This window comes from Nannospalax galili, unplaced genomic scaffold (assembly GCF_000622305.1).
Source record: "Nannospalax galili isolate Female #2095 unplaced genomic scaffold, S.galili_v1.0 scaffold679, whole genome shotgun sequence".
NCBI classification, from domain to species: Eukaryota; Metazoa; Chordata; class Mammalia; order Rodentia; family Spalacidae; genus Nannospalax; species Nannospalax galili.
Window position 1 is genome coordinate 595,422 of NW_008343462.1, and position 11,708 is coordinate 607,129.

At 45.1% G+C, this 11,708-nt stretch overlaps 1 protein-coding gene across 3 annotated transcripts in view; it reads right to left on the minus strand.

The window, feature by feature from the left end:
* Foxk2 (forkhead box K2) overlaps positions 1-11,708 on the minus strand; it is a 62,308-nt gene that overhangs the window by 25,798 nt on the left and 24,802 nt on the right. The window lies entirely within an intron of this gene.

Below are 11,708 nucleotides of genomic sequence, written 5' to 3' on the forward strand. Positions count from 1 at the left end.
AAAAAAAAAAAATTAAAAAATAAAATCAGTCAAGTAAAATTTAAGCCCAGACTCTTTCAGTCTTGAATGTTAATTGTGACCCCAGGTGAACAGCACCTTACCCAGTGTCTGCCAACAGTCTGACACCCAATGGTGCTTGATTCTGCTTCGTCTGTGCATCATGCCATGAGGCCAGTTCTCACCACTCCATCATGAGAGCCTTCTGTCCTCTGCAGGCACTGCACGACATGGGTGCACTTATGCAGGCAATACATGTACATACACATAAAATAAAAAATAAATTTTAAAAAAATTTTAAAAAATTTTATTTAATGTGCATGAGTGTTTTGCCTACACATGTATGCTGGTCCACCACAAGTGTGCAATGCCTGTGAAGGCCAGAGAGGGCGTCAGGTCGCTCAGAACTGGAGTTACAGATGGTTCCCAGCCACCAAGTGGGTGCCAGGGAACCAAACCTAGGTCCTTTGCAAGAGCAGCCAGTGCTCTTAACCTCTGAGCCATCTCTCCAGTCCCCTGTGACATGTTCTTAGAACATATTTTGATTTTTCAAGTTTGTAATGAAGTTCCTTTTTGAGTTATAGATCTGTTTGCAAGCCTAGGAAATATGAAGACTAGGGGAAGAAAGGGATCGAGTAAGAAATGGACAATGTGGAAAGCAGCCAGGTCATAGAGCAGAATGGCAAACGCCAAGTAAAAACTTACCAGAAGCCAAGTCCCTGGAGAGTGCTTGACTAAGTACCCTAGAGAAGCTGGTATCTCAAGCTACAAGCCAAAACAGATGCTGGCACCACCACCATGAAGGCCAGTATCAAACTCACCCATGGGCTCTGACAAGCGCTACATTCTCTTTACTAGACCAGAGTTAACAATTTTAATATTTTAGTATAGGAAAAATCCTTCTCCCAGCATCTGTCGTCTCTTGCACTGGCTGAAAGGCCCCAAGGCTAAGACCTCCCAAGACCTGTTTCTTGGTACAAACCAGACCTTTATACACACAGCCTCACAGAAATAAGTCAGGGTGAAGTAGTCTCCAAGTAGGACAGTTTAAAATTACAGATGTTGCTCAGCATGGTGGTGCACACCTTTAATCCCAGAAGAGACTGGCGGATCTCTGTTGAGTTCAAGGCCAGCCTGGTCTGTATAGTGAGTTCCAGGTCAGCTGGGGCTGCAGGGAGACCCTGTCTCAAAATACCGGGAGAAAAAAAATAAAATTCCTTCCTTAAATCACTATTCTGAAAGCTGGGCTTGGTGCTGCACACCTACAATTCCACCACTTGGGATGTGGAGACAAAAGAACCAGGAGGTCCAGGTCCTTGGCTACATGAGCCCAGTCTCAAAAAACCAAAAGGTAAAAAGTTTAGGGGGGGAGGGAAGGAGAGCTTCCTCTTCCTTCTCAGTCCAGAGTATGGCAGTCAGAAAAGCACCTTACTCCTGTGCCCATGTACTTTCACTGTTCTCTTCTGTCAGGGCTCATACAGACTAAAGAAATGCTGAGCCGGTAACATCATCAGTGGCCCGCAGCTAATCACAGGGAGGCAGAGGCCTCCCCCACATGGTGATGAAAGCTTGGTATCAAACACAAAATAAGAACACTATGGCAGCATTGGGGAGACTAAAGAGACACCAAAGTGCTTTCTCCCTGTGCCTACACAAGGAGCCCCCCACTTTTACCTGCACGGGTCTTCAGGTATGCCACAGCTGGCTGTGAACGCTACCATACTGAAAATGAGGAAATGGGGACCAGTGAGATGGCTGAGTGGGTAAAGGCACTTACTGCCCAAGCCTGGGGATCTGAATCTGATACCTGGATCAAGGTAGAAGGGGAAGATAGATTCCACAGTTGTCTGACTTCCACACACTTGACATGGCACAAGTATGTTATATACATGCACTCACACAATAAATAAAGTTTTAGAATTAGGAAATTACTGGCTGAACGTGGTGTCACACAGCTTTAATCCCAGCCCTTGGGAGGCAGAGACAGGTGGATTTCTTTGAGATCAAGGTCAGCTTGGTCTACATAGTGAGTTCCAAGCCAGGTGGAACTATAGAGAAACCCCATCCCAGAAAAGAAAAGAAAAAAAGACAAACCAAAACAACAACTTAAAAATAAATAAAATTAGGACATTGGGCCAGTGAGATGGTTCAGTGGGTAAAGGCACTTGCCACCAAGCCTGATGACCCAAATGACCTGAGTTCAATCACAAAACCCACATGGTGGAAGGAGAGAACTTTAATTCCACAAGCTGCCATGTATGCCCACACAAATGCAAAATAAATGAACAAATGTAAAATTTAGGAAGTGGTCATTTCAACAGATGGACCTGCTTCTGTACACACCACCAGAGTGCCCCGACTCCAGGAATTCTCACGACCTGACGGCAGGGAGCTCTTGGCTTCCCAGGGACTTTGGGGGGAGAGGGGGTTGAGACAGGGTCTCCCTGTAGCCCCAGCTGGCCCCACCTGCCTTTGCCTTCCAAGTGCTAGGATTAAAGGCCTGTGCCACCAGGCCCAGCTTTCCCAGTGACTCTTAGGAGGAGGAGCTAAGTTCTTTCACACTGGAAAACCTTATCTGTACTTATCTTGCTTCTGAGACAGGCAGGGTCTCATTATGTAGCCTGGCTGGCTGTCCTTGAACTCTAGGGATCTGTCTGCCTCCCAAGTATTAGGATAAAGGTATGTGCCACCATACCCAGTTTGTCTTTTATCCCTGCTGTCCTATATGTAATTCTGTTAATGAAGGCTCTGCGAAGAGCTCAACAGCTGCTATGCTGTGTGACAATTTGCTGCTGGAAAGGCCAGCTCAGGCCTTGTGGTGGAAGCCTGTAATCTCAGCTACTCAGGAAGGAGACAAGAGGATCACGAGTTCAAGGCCTGCCTGGGCTAAAGTGAGACCCTGTCTTAAAATAAGAGGTGAAAGGGGGGCTGAGGATACAACTCTTAGGCACAGGAAGAGGTAAAAGAAGGCACAGAGGAAAGGGTAGGCATAGGAGCAAGGGGAAAGAGGAGAGAGGAGCTCATGGCAACGTGACTAGACAGCCAGCAACAGGGAAAGGACTCAGCCATGCACCAGAATACTGCTCAAATGCCATTCCACAACTACAAAGGAAAAAATAGCCATGAAAGGAACATGGACGCATTGCAAAAGCACCTTGCCAGTCAAAGCAGTCAAGACAAGAGTCTGCTCCACCTGACTGCATTTAATGAATTACTGAAAAAGAACAACTGATCAATGGGAAGAACAGCTTAGCAGCCGCCTGGCTCTCAGGGCAAGACCAGGCTGCCTGCAGTTCCGAGGCTGAGTGTGACACTCTATTCTCAGGACTGAGGTGTGGACTACCGCGATACACACAGGAATCAAACCCTTTGAAAGGTTCCCTCAAAATAGCTTTTTTCTGTTCTATGTCAAGTAGACTTCAAAGAAAGTACCCTTAAAATAGCAACTAATCAAATCAGATGGCAAGATGGTGTAGTGGGGTAAAAGTGACCTGAGTTTGAGCCTCAGAACCAGCAGTGGAAGGAGAACTGACTCCTGAAAGTTGTCCTCAGACTTCCACACGTGTTGAGGCAAGTGAATATGAACACATACACACACACACACATACACACACACACACACACTTTGGAGACTGACACAATGGAGAAAGTATTGCTTCTGTTCTACCTATAAGGGTCTGAGCGAAAGGAATATAATATTTGGGAGTGTTTGGGGTTTTTGTTGTTGTTTTTAGAGACAGGGTCGCCCTGTATCCCCAGCTGGCCTGAACTCACTATGTGGACCAGGCTGGACTTGATCTCACAGAGATCAATCCCAAATGCGGGGATTAAAGGTGTACACCACCACAGCCAGTCTTAGTTTTTCTAACCACTAACAAGTGTAGTTACATGCAAATTAAGAGTTTTCCAGGTGACTTGGGTAAAGCTTTCATTATCAGGTCTCCCAATAAGATTGCCCTCCACACCCAGGCATGCTTCTGAGAGACAAAAGCCAGAGTCCAATCTAGACTTCTCAAATTCCCCAACATGTAAGCCTTCACCTGCATTCAAGGAGTATCTCAAAATTTCAACTGAAAATCACCCTTTCTGGAAGGCAGCAGGATTACTAAGCGGTCAAGGCCAACCTGAGCTACAGTCTCAAAATAACAAAAATGGACTGGAGAGATTGGCTCAGTTAAGAGCATTTAGTGCTTTTGCAAAGGACCCAGGTTTGGTTTACAGCACCCACACCAGGTGGCTCACAATCATCTGTAACTCCAGTTCCAGGGAATCTGGCACCTTTTTCCGGTCTCCTCAGGCACCAAGTACACAAGTGGTGCACATGTACACATGTAAGGTACTCACACACACACATAAATCTTTAAAAAAAAAAAAAAAAAAGAGCTCTGCTCCCCTGGGCTGTGTAGCCCACCGCCTCTTTCCTGGACACCTGGACTGACCTCTAGGCCCAGAGCCACCACTGCTTCCTGATCCCTTATCCCTTGCATCCAGACAAACCCAGTTCCTTCTAGCAGTCCCCAGGAGCCCTTGGGGCCTCTTCCTGCCCCCATTTCCCTTTGCATCTCTGGGTGGCACGGCCACCAGCTGCCCAAGACCAGCATCTTTCCTGGGCCCTGCTCCCAGGCCAGTCCAACCCCAACTTCCTGAGGACAACATCTTTCCTGGAGGGATCCAGACCTTAGGAGAAAGCCTGAGAGCATCTGATCCTCATCTGACGACACATAAAGTTCACAAAAAGAAGCAGACCTAAACTTGAAAGCCTGAGTCTCACACAAGAATCAGAAACTACAAAAGAAATTCACATGTCAAAATCACAGAGAAAAAATAACATGAAAAACCAAAATAACATATCCCCACCAAATGTCAATAGTCCTCTAGAGGAGTACAATGAGAACCTCAATAGAGATATGCAGGACATGGAACTCAAAAGAACAGTTATAAACATGATAAAAGAATTCAGTGAATTTAAAGAACACACAAACAAAGAAAGAACTGAAGGAAGATAGGGATAAACTTCTAAATGAATTCAGAAAAGAGCTAGAAATATTGAACACTCAGACTGAAATGAAGGAGGAAGTGAATCACTCATAAGCCAATTAGAAATGACAGGAGAAATCCTCACCAATAGGATGAATGAAATGGAAAACAGAATATCAAGACTGGAAGATAAACTAGACGAACTAGGACACTTAAGCAAAGATTATGAAAAATTTAAGAAATCACAAGAACGGAACATGCAGGAATTGTGTGACACCATAAAAAGACCAAACTTACAAATCATAGGCATACTGGAAAGAGAAGAATCCCAAGATAAGGGCATGGACTAGACCCTCAATAGAACCGTAGAAGAAAATTTCCTAAAATTAAAGAAAGACATGCCTGTACAAATACAAGAAGCATATAGAACACCAAACAGACAGGACTGAAAAAGAAACTCTCCACGGCACATCGTAGAAGCATACAGAACACCAAAAATACAGGACCAGAACAGAAACTCTCCCCGGCACATCGTAGTAAAAACACTACACGCACAAAACAAAGAGACAATACTGAAAGCTGCAAAAGAGAAACAATAAGTCACATATAAAGGAAAACCCATTAGGATTACAGCTGACTTTTCAGCGCAAACTATGAAAGCCAGAAGAGCCTGGACCAAAGCATTCCGAGTTTTAAATGACCACAGATGCCAACCCAGATTAATATACTCAGCCAAAATGTCTATTATAGTCGAAGGGGAAAGAAAAAATTTCCATGACATAAACAGGCTGAAGGAATTCATGTCCACAAAACCAGTCCTTCAGAGAGTTCTGGAAGTAATACAAAAACAGCTGAAGAAAGGACGGACTATACCCAAGGGGTTGCGAAAAGAAATTCAGTGAAGTTATAAATGTGGAAAACTACAGCTATATCAACTATGTGAACAGAAATAAAAATGACAGGATTCAATGAACACCTTTCATTAATAACTTTAAATATCAACAGACTGAACTCCCCAGTCAAAAGACACAGACTAGGTGAATGGATTAAGAAACAAAACCCATCTTTTTGTTGTCTGCAAGTAACTCATGTCACTTTCAAGGACAAGCACTATCTTCAGGTGAAAGGATGGAAAAAAACATACCAAGCGGATGGCACAATGACTGGGAAGGGCAGACAGTGAGGGAAGATGCTGATGCCACAACTAACAGGAACAGGCCACATAGCGGCTCTCATTGTGTGGTGTACACTGAAGAAGCAATGACTGTAACGAAAACATAATTAGAGGCCAATCCCAGTGACTCAATACTGATCAGAGACATGTCCGAATGGACAGGAGGGACAGCTAAATAATTCTGTGAATTCAGAGAAATGGGTGGATGAGAAGAGGATGGGCCACAGGCCAAGGAGCAAGGAGGAAACCTGGGAGACAGGGCTGCAGGAGAGGGCATGCCACCTCAGCATTCTGTTCTTCTGCTCTCTCAGGTGACTTGTCTATAAGTAACCTTTGTGCCTTATACTACAGGTCCACAGTCCCCTGTCCAAATTCTGAAAAGCAATGGCTCTAAAAATCTAATTTCAAATCCTCGGGCTGCCAATTCTGGCCTGCATTGAAGGATTAATTATAGCCTTTAATTGCCCCACTTAGTGAGAGCATCTATGTGTTTTGCAACTCCTAACAGGGTGGATCACAAGGTGTGAGGAGTGCAGAATCACATCGAGCCCACACCATGTCCACCTGCCTCTGATCCCATCAGGCCTGTGGGCTTCCAATTTCTCCAAAATACTCTGATTTATTGAAGGAGCAAACTGGAAACTGGAAAAGGAATAAGTCCACTAACTGCTGCCCCAGATCACTAATTAGTATTTCTATTGTAACCTAGACAATAAATGCACCCGGTATTGTCAGTACCTACCAATGCTCCCACAGCAGACCCAGAAACTATCCAAAGACACAAGACAAGTACTCTTAAAGGCACCACTCCGGTAGCCAAGCAGGCAGGCACACCTGCTCTCTGTTGATGAGCATGTCTCTGCTCCCAATGTGGCAACCTGCAGTAGGGTCTAACGCAGGACTGGACAAAAGTACTCAGGTGCTGCCTACCTGGCAAACAGAACCCTCTCATAGTTTACATGACCCTCAGTAAGTAGGCAGAGGGAATACAGGCAATCTCTATCCCTTTTACTTATGTGTTAAACCTGCAATTGCTCAAAGTCTATAAAAAAAAAAACCCACATTTCTTACTTATGTGTTAAACCTGCAATTGCTCAAAAAGTCTATAAAAAAAAGCCACATTTCTAATACTTTGACAGTGTGCCAGTTTTATTTCGCAATTCCAAATCGTTGGAAACAGTCTTAGAAATACTAAGACAAAAAGTATCAAGGGAAACCCACCTGTAAGATGACTTGGGGGCCCCTTTGAACACACTGCAGTCAGATCAGCCAAAGGCTTGAAGACCACATGGCTACACACAACTGGAACACTACACTGTACCATTTTAGTCCATTCAAGTTTAACTGAGCCAAGCATGGTGGTGCAGACCTATAATCCCAGCACTCAGTGGGAGGCTGGAAGATTGCCTGGATTCAAGGAAGCCTGGGCTACAGAGTAAGATCTTGTCTTATGAAAGAAAGAAAAGTTTAGCTGATTCCACTTTTTTCTAGGTCAAAAAAATTTACAGTTGGAGAGATGGGTCAGTGGATAAGAACACTTGCTGCTCTTGCCTGGCGTGGTGGCGCACACCTTTAATCCCAGCACTTGGGAGGCAGAGGCAGGTGAATCTCTGTGAGGCCAGCCTGGTCTACAAAGCAAGTTCCAGGCCAGTTGGGGCTACAGGAGATTCTGCCTCAAAAAGACCAAAAATAAATAAATAAATAAAGAGGACCTGTGTTCGGTTCCCAGGACCCACGTGGCAGTAGCAACCATGTAACCCTAGTTCCAGGGCATTCAATGCCCTCTTCTGGCTTTCTGCAGGCACTGCACACTCATTTAAAAAAGAAACCTATAGGGGCTGAAGAGATGGCTCAGCAGTTAAGAACACTGAATGTTCTTGCAGAAGACCCAGGTTTGAATCCCAGCACCCACATGGCAGCTAACAACTGTCCGTAACTTCAGTTCCAGGGATCTAACAGCCTCTTCTGTCCTCTGTGGGCATTGCAAGACGTGGGTGCACTTACCTACATGCAGGCAGTACATGCATACACATTTAAAAAGAAAAAAACAAACCTATAGTAGGGGCCAGGTGAGGCAGTACACACCTTTAATCCCAGCCCCTCCTGTGAGGGCTTTAATCCTAGCACTCAGGAGGCAGAGGCAGGTGGATCTCTGTGAGTTCCAGGTCAGCTGGACTACAGGAAGACCTTGTCTCAAGAAGAAAAAGAAAAATCACAGTCAAAGCTCTATAGGCCTAGAAGGTGGCCACTCCTTTCAGAAAGATGAGTAGTAACGAAAGGTCTGTGTTCACCAAGACCTAGCACAGGGCACTAGGAAACTCTGCAGAGGGTCACCATAGGTGGCCTCTGCTGCCAATCTTATCAATGGGCATGAAATAAGTGAGATACAAAGACAAAAGGAAGTAACAACTTGGCAACTATTCAGTGAAACAACTCCTTTCCTCCTGAGGCATGAATCTGGGCTAGAGCCCCTGCGGGCTGGTCTACAGGAGCAGAGGCTCTGAGGCAGCAGGGAGTGGAGAGGACAGCATCCAGAGCAAGGAGACACTGCAGTCATTTTGGACACTGGCTCACAGCAGGGCAACCCCAGGAGAAGCGATCTGGAGCAGAATTAAAAGACTAATGTACGTGGGTCCAGACTTCTGTGAGTATAACAAGGGGTCGGAAGGAGCTCCATGAAAATGATTCTGACGGGTCAGCTACAGGACGATGAAAGTGAGACCAAGGAGAAGACAGGGACGTGAACGTGATCACACCACACACTCCTTCTAATTCCCAAAGCTGCTTCAAAATTCCATCCTAGGCTCAGTTGGCAGGATGTTTACCTAGCGAGTACAAGGAACTATGTTTGATCCCCTAGCAACACGATCAATCAAAGCTCTGTTCTCAAAAGGAACTCTTCAGTTACCCATCTACGCACTCCCTAGACAACAGGAATGGCATTTCGCTGCAGTCTTGTTCCTGTTTTTGAGGTTCAACTTCTCTGTCATACACCAACCATCTTTAGCCTTATGAAGAGATCCTAGGGTCTAGTCACACCTCCACAGGTTGCCTGTCACCTGCCCTGTGTACCATCCAAATATCTTTCCCTGTAAGTGTTCTTGGGGCCTGCCTCCCTAGACAGAACCAGGATGCACATAGTCTCTCATTACCCACTGACCCTAACACTGGCCGCTGATGGCTTCGCCCATACCTGCAGCCATACTGGAACACACAAAGAAGGCACCAGGACCAAGCTGGTAGGGTTAGATTCACGGCAGTGCTCCTAGCACCCACTCACATTGGCCAAGGGGGTACCTCTGCCTGTATCATCCAAACACACACTAACATGCTGGTCCAAGTGCATGGACCAGAGGAAGAGCCAGTTTGCTTGATATAGAAAATCTACCAAAAGCATGTGTTCACAGGAAATGGGGTGCCAAGGTCTCCCACAGCAAGGATAGAATCATTTTCCAGTCCAGTCAAAATGAGGAACTAGAAATCTCCCTGTCTAAGTAAGACAGGCCTGGCTAGCAAATCAGCAAGCAAGTCCTCTTTCATCTGAAAAAAAAAAAAAAAAAAAAAAAAAGCTTAAGTCTTAAACTATTTTCAAATTTCAGATTCTGATGCACACAATAATAGCTCATTCAAATAATCTCCACAATCATAAGGTCAACTTTTTTTTATTAGAAATTTTAAGTCAGGCATGGTGGCGGACACCTGTAGTCCCAGCACTTGGGAGGCAGAGGTAGGCGGATCTCTGTGGGTTCAAGGCCAGCCTGGTCTACATAGTGAGTTCCAGGACAGCTGGGGCTTCAGGGAGACAAAAAAAAAAAAAGAAAAAGAAAAAGAAGAAAGAAAATTTAATAGGCTGATTTGTTTAATTTCTTCTTTAAAGATTTTTAATTTATTTACGGGGGGGGGGAGGACATGCATCACAGTGCACAGAACTAGTTCTCTCCTTCAATCGTGTGGGTTCTAGGATCGAACTTGGGCTGTCAGGCTTAGGAGTCAGCACCTTTTCGTGCTGAGTCATCTCACTGGCCCAGATTTGTTTCAATTCTTAAGGGAACTCTATCCAGACGACATACACATTTTTAAAAATAGGTCTTTTGATTTCCAGGTACAAGAAGAAAGAACATAGATTCAAGGACAGCAAACGGATTGAAAATGTTAAATCTGTACAGGCTGTTGTTACATCTAATCCATTTGCTATAATTCAGTTGTCTGAATAATAATATTGGCTCTGCCTACTTCATCTCCCACAGGAAGGCTGAGTTTGTAAGGAAAATTAATTTTCCTCTCACCTCCAAAGGCAGTCACTCCAGGACACAGTAAAGAGGGATCAGATTAGACAGGACAAGGGCTAATGCTCACTGCAGATGCCCAAGCAGGTGAGTGTCCAGATCCGTCTACCAAGAGGCAGGTGGATCTAAAAGATAGCCAGCCAATCAGTTTCCTCATCTGCAAAGTAGAAACAGCAGCACTGTTAAGCCTGAGATACTTGGAATAACAAGGGAAGTGAGTTTTATTTGGCCATCAAGGCATTAAATAAAAGCAAGGCACAGCAAAACAGCACTGGTCCACCTGCTGGGCTTACAGCACTGCCCTCCCCAGCCCAGCTGGCAACGAGGATACACACACAGGCTGTAAAGTTTGCAAGGGACGCTGAAAACCACACATTTCTGTAAGTTTCAGTCATGGCAATCCCGAATTTCACTTGTACCCAGGACAAATTCTGCAAGCAAATCCATCAAAGTGAGGGCTGCTTGGCTTGCTTTAAGGTACAGTGTTATTCTACAGCCCAGGCTGGTCTCAAACTCGCAGCAATCCTGTCTCGGCATCTCCACTGCCTGAGTTATGGGAGTGAGCCATCACACCCAGCTACATTTACTTTCTAAAGGTTAAAAAAAAATTTAAATTACATTTATTATTTGTGTGGAATAGGGCCTGTCTGGAGGTCAGAGACAAGTTTCTGGAGTCAGTTCTCCCTCTTCTGCTCGGTGGGTTCTAGAGACTGAACTCAGAGCATCATGATCGACAGTAAGCACCTCTACCTGCTGAGCCATACCGCCAGCCCAAGTTTATTTTCTAATAACCCATCTCCTTTTCTTGAAGTCAAGTGTTCAGAAGAAAGTGTAAAGCCATACATAGCTCAGTGTTAAGAAGTTCTGCTCAGCATGGGCAGGACACTGGAAGGAAGAGGGAGAGAGGACGGGGCAGCCTTAGTCAGTTGCTATGGACAATGGGGACAGCAAAGCTTTCGTCTAAGGCCGCCCTGTCCTCTCTGCCTTTCCTTCCAGGAACCGATCATCATACTGCGAACCATGAGTCAGTAAAGGCCTAGGACATTTTTATAAATATTTTTTGGCACATCTGACTTCATTCCTTCATCATCAAATAAAAAAGTTCTCTATCAATTTTTTCTTTCAAAAAATAAACACAGTTGTGCATGTGGTGGTGCATGCCTTTAGTGGCAATGCTCAGGAAGCAGAGAATCTCTGTGAAATCGAGGCCAGACTGGTCTACATTGCAAATTCCAGGCCAGCTGAGCTACAGGGAGACCCTTTGGGGTGGGGGT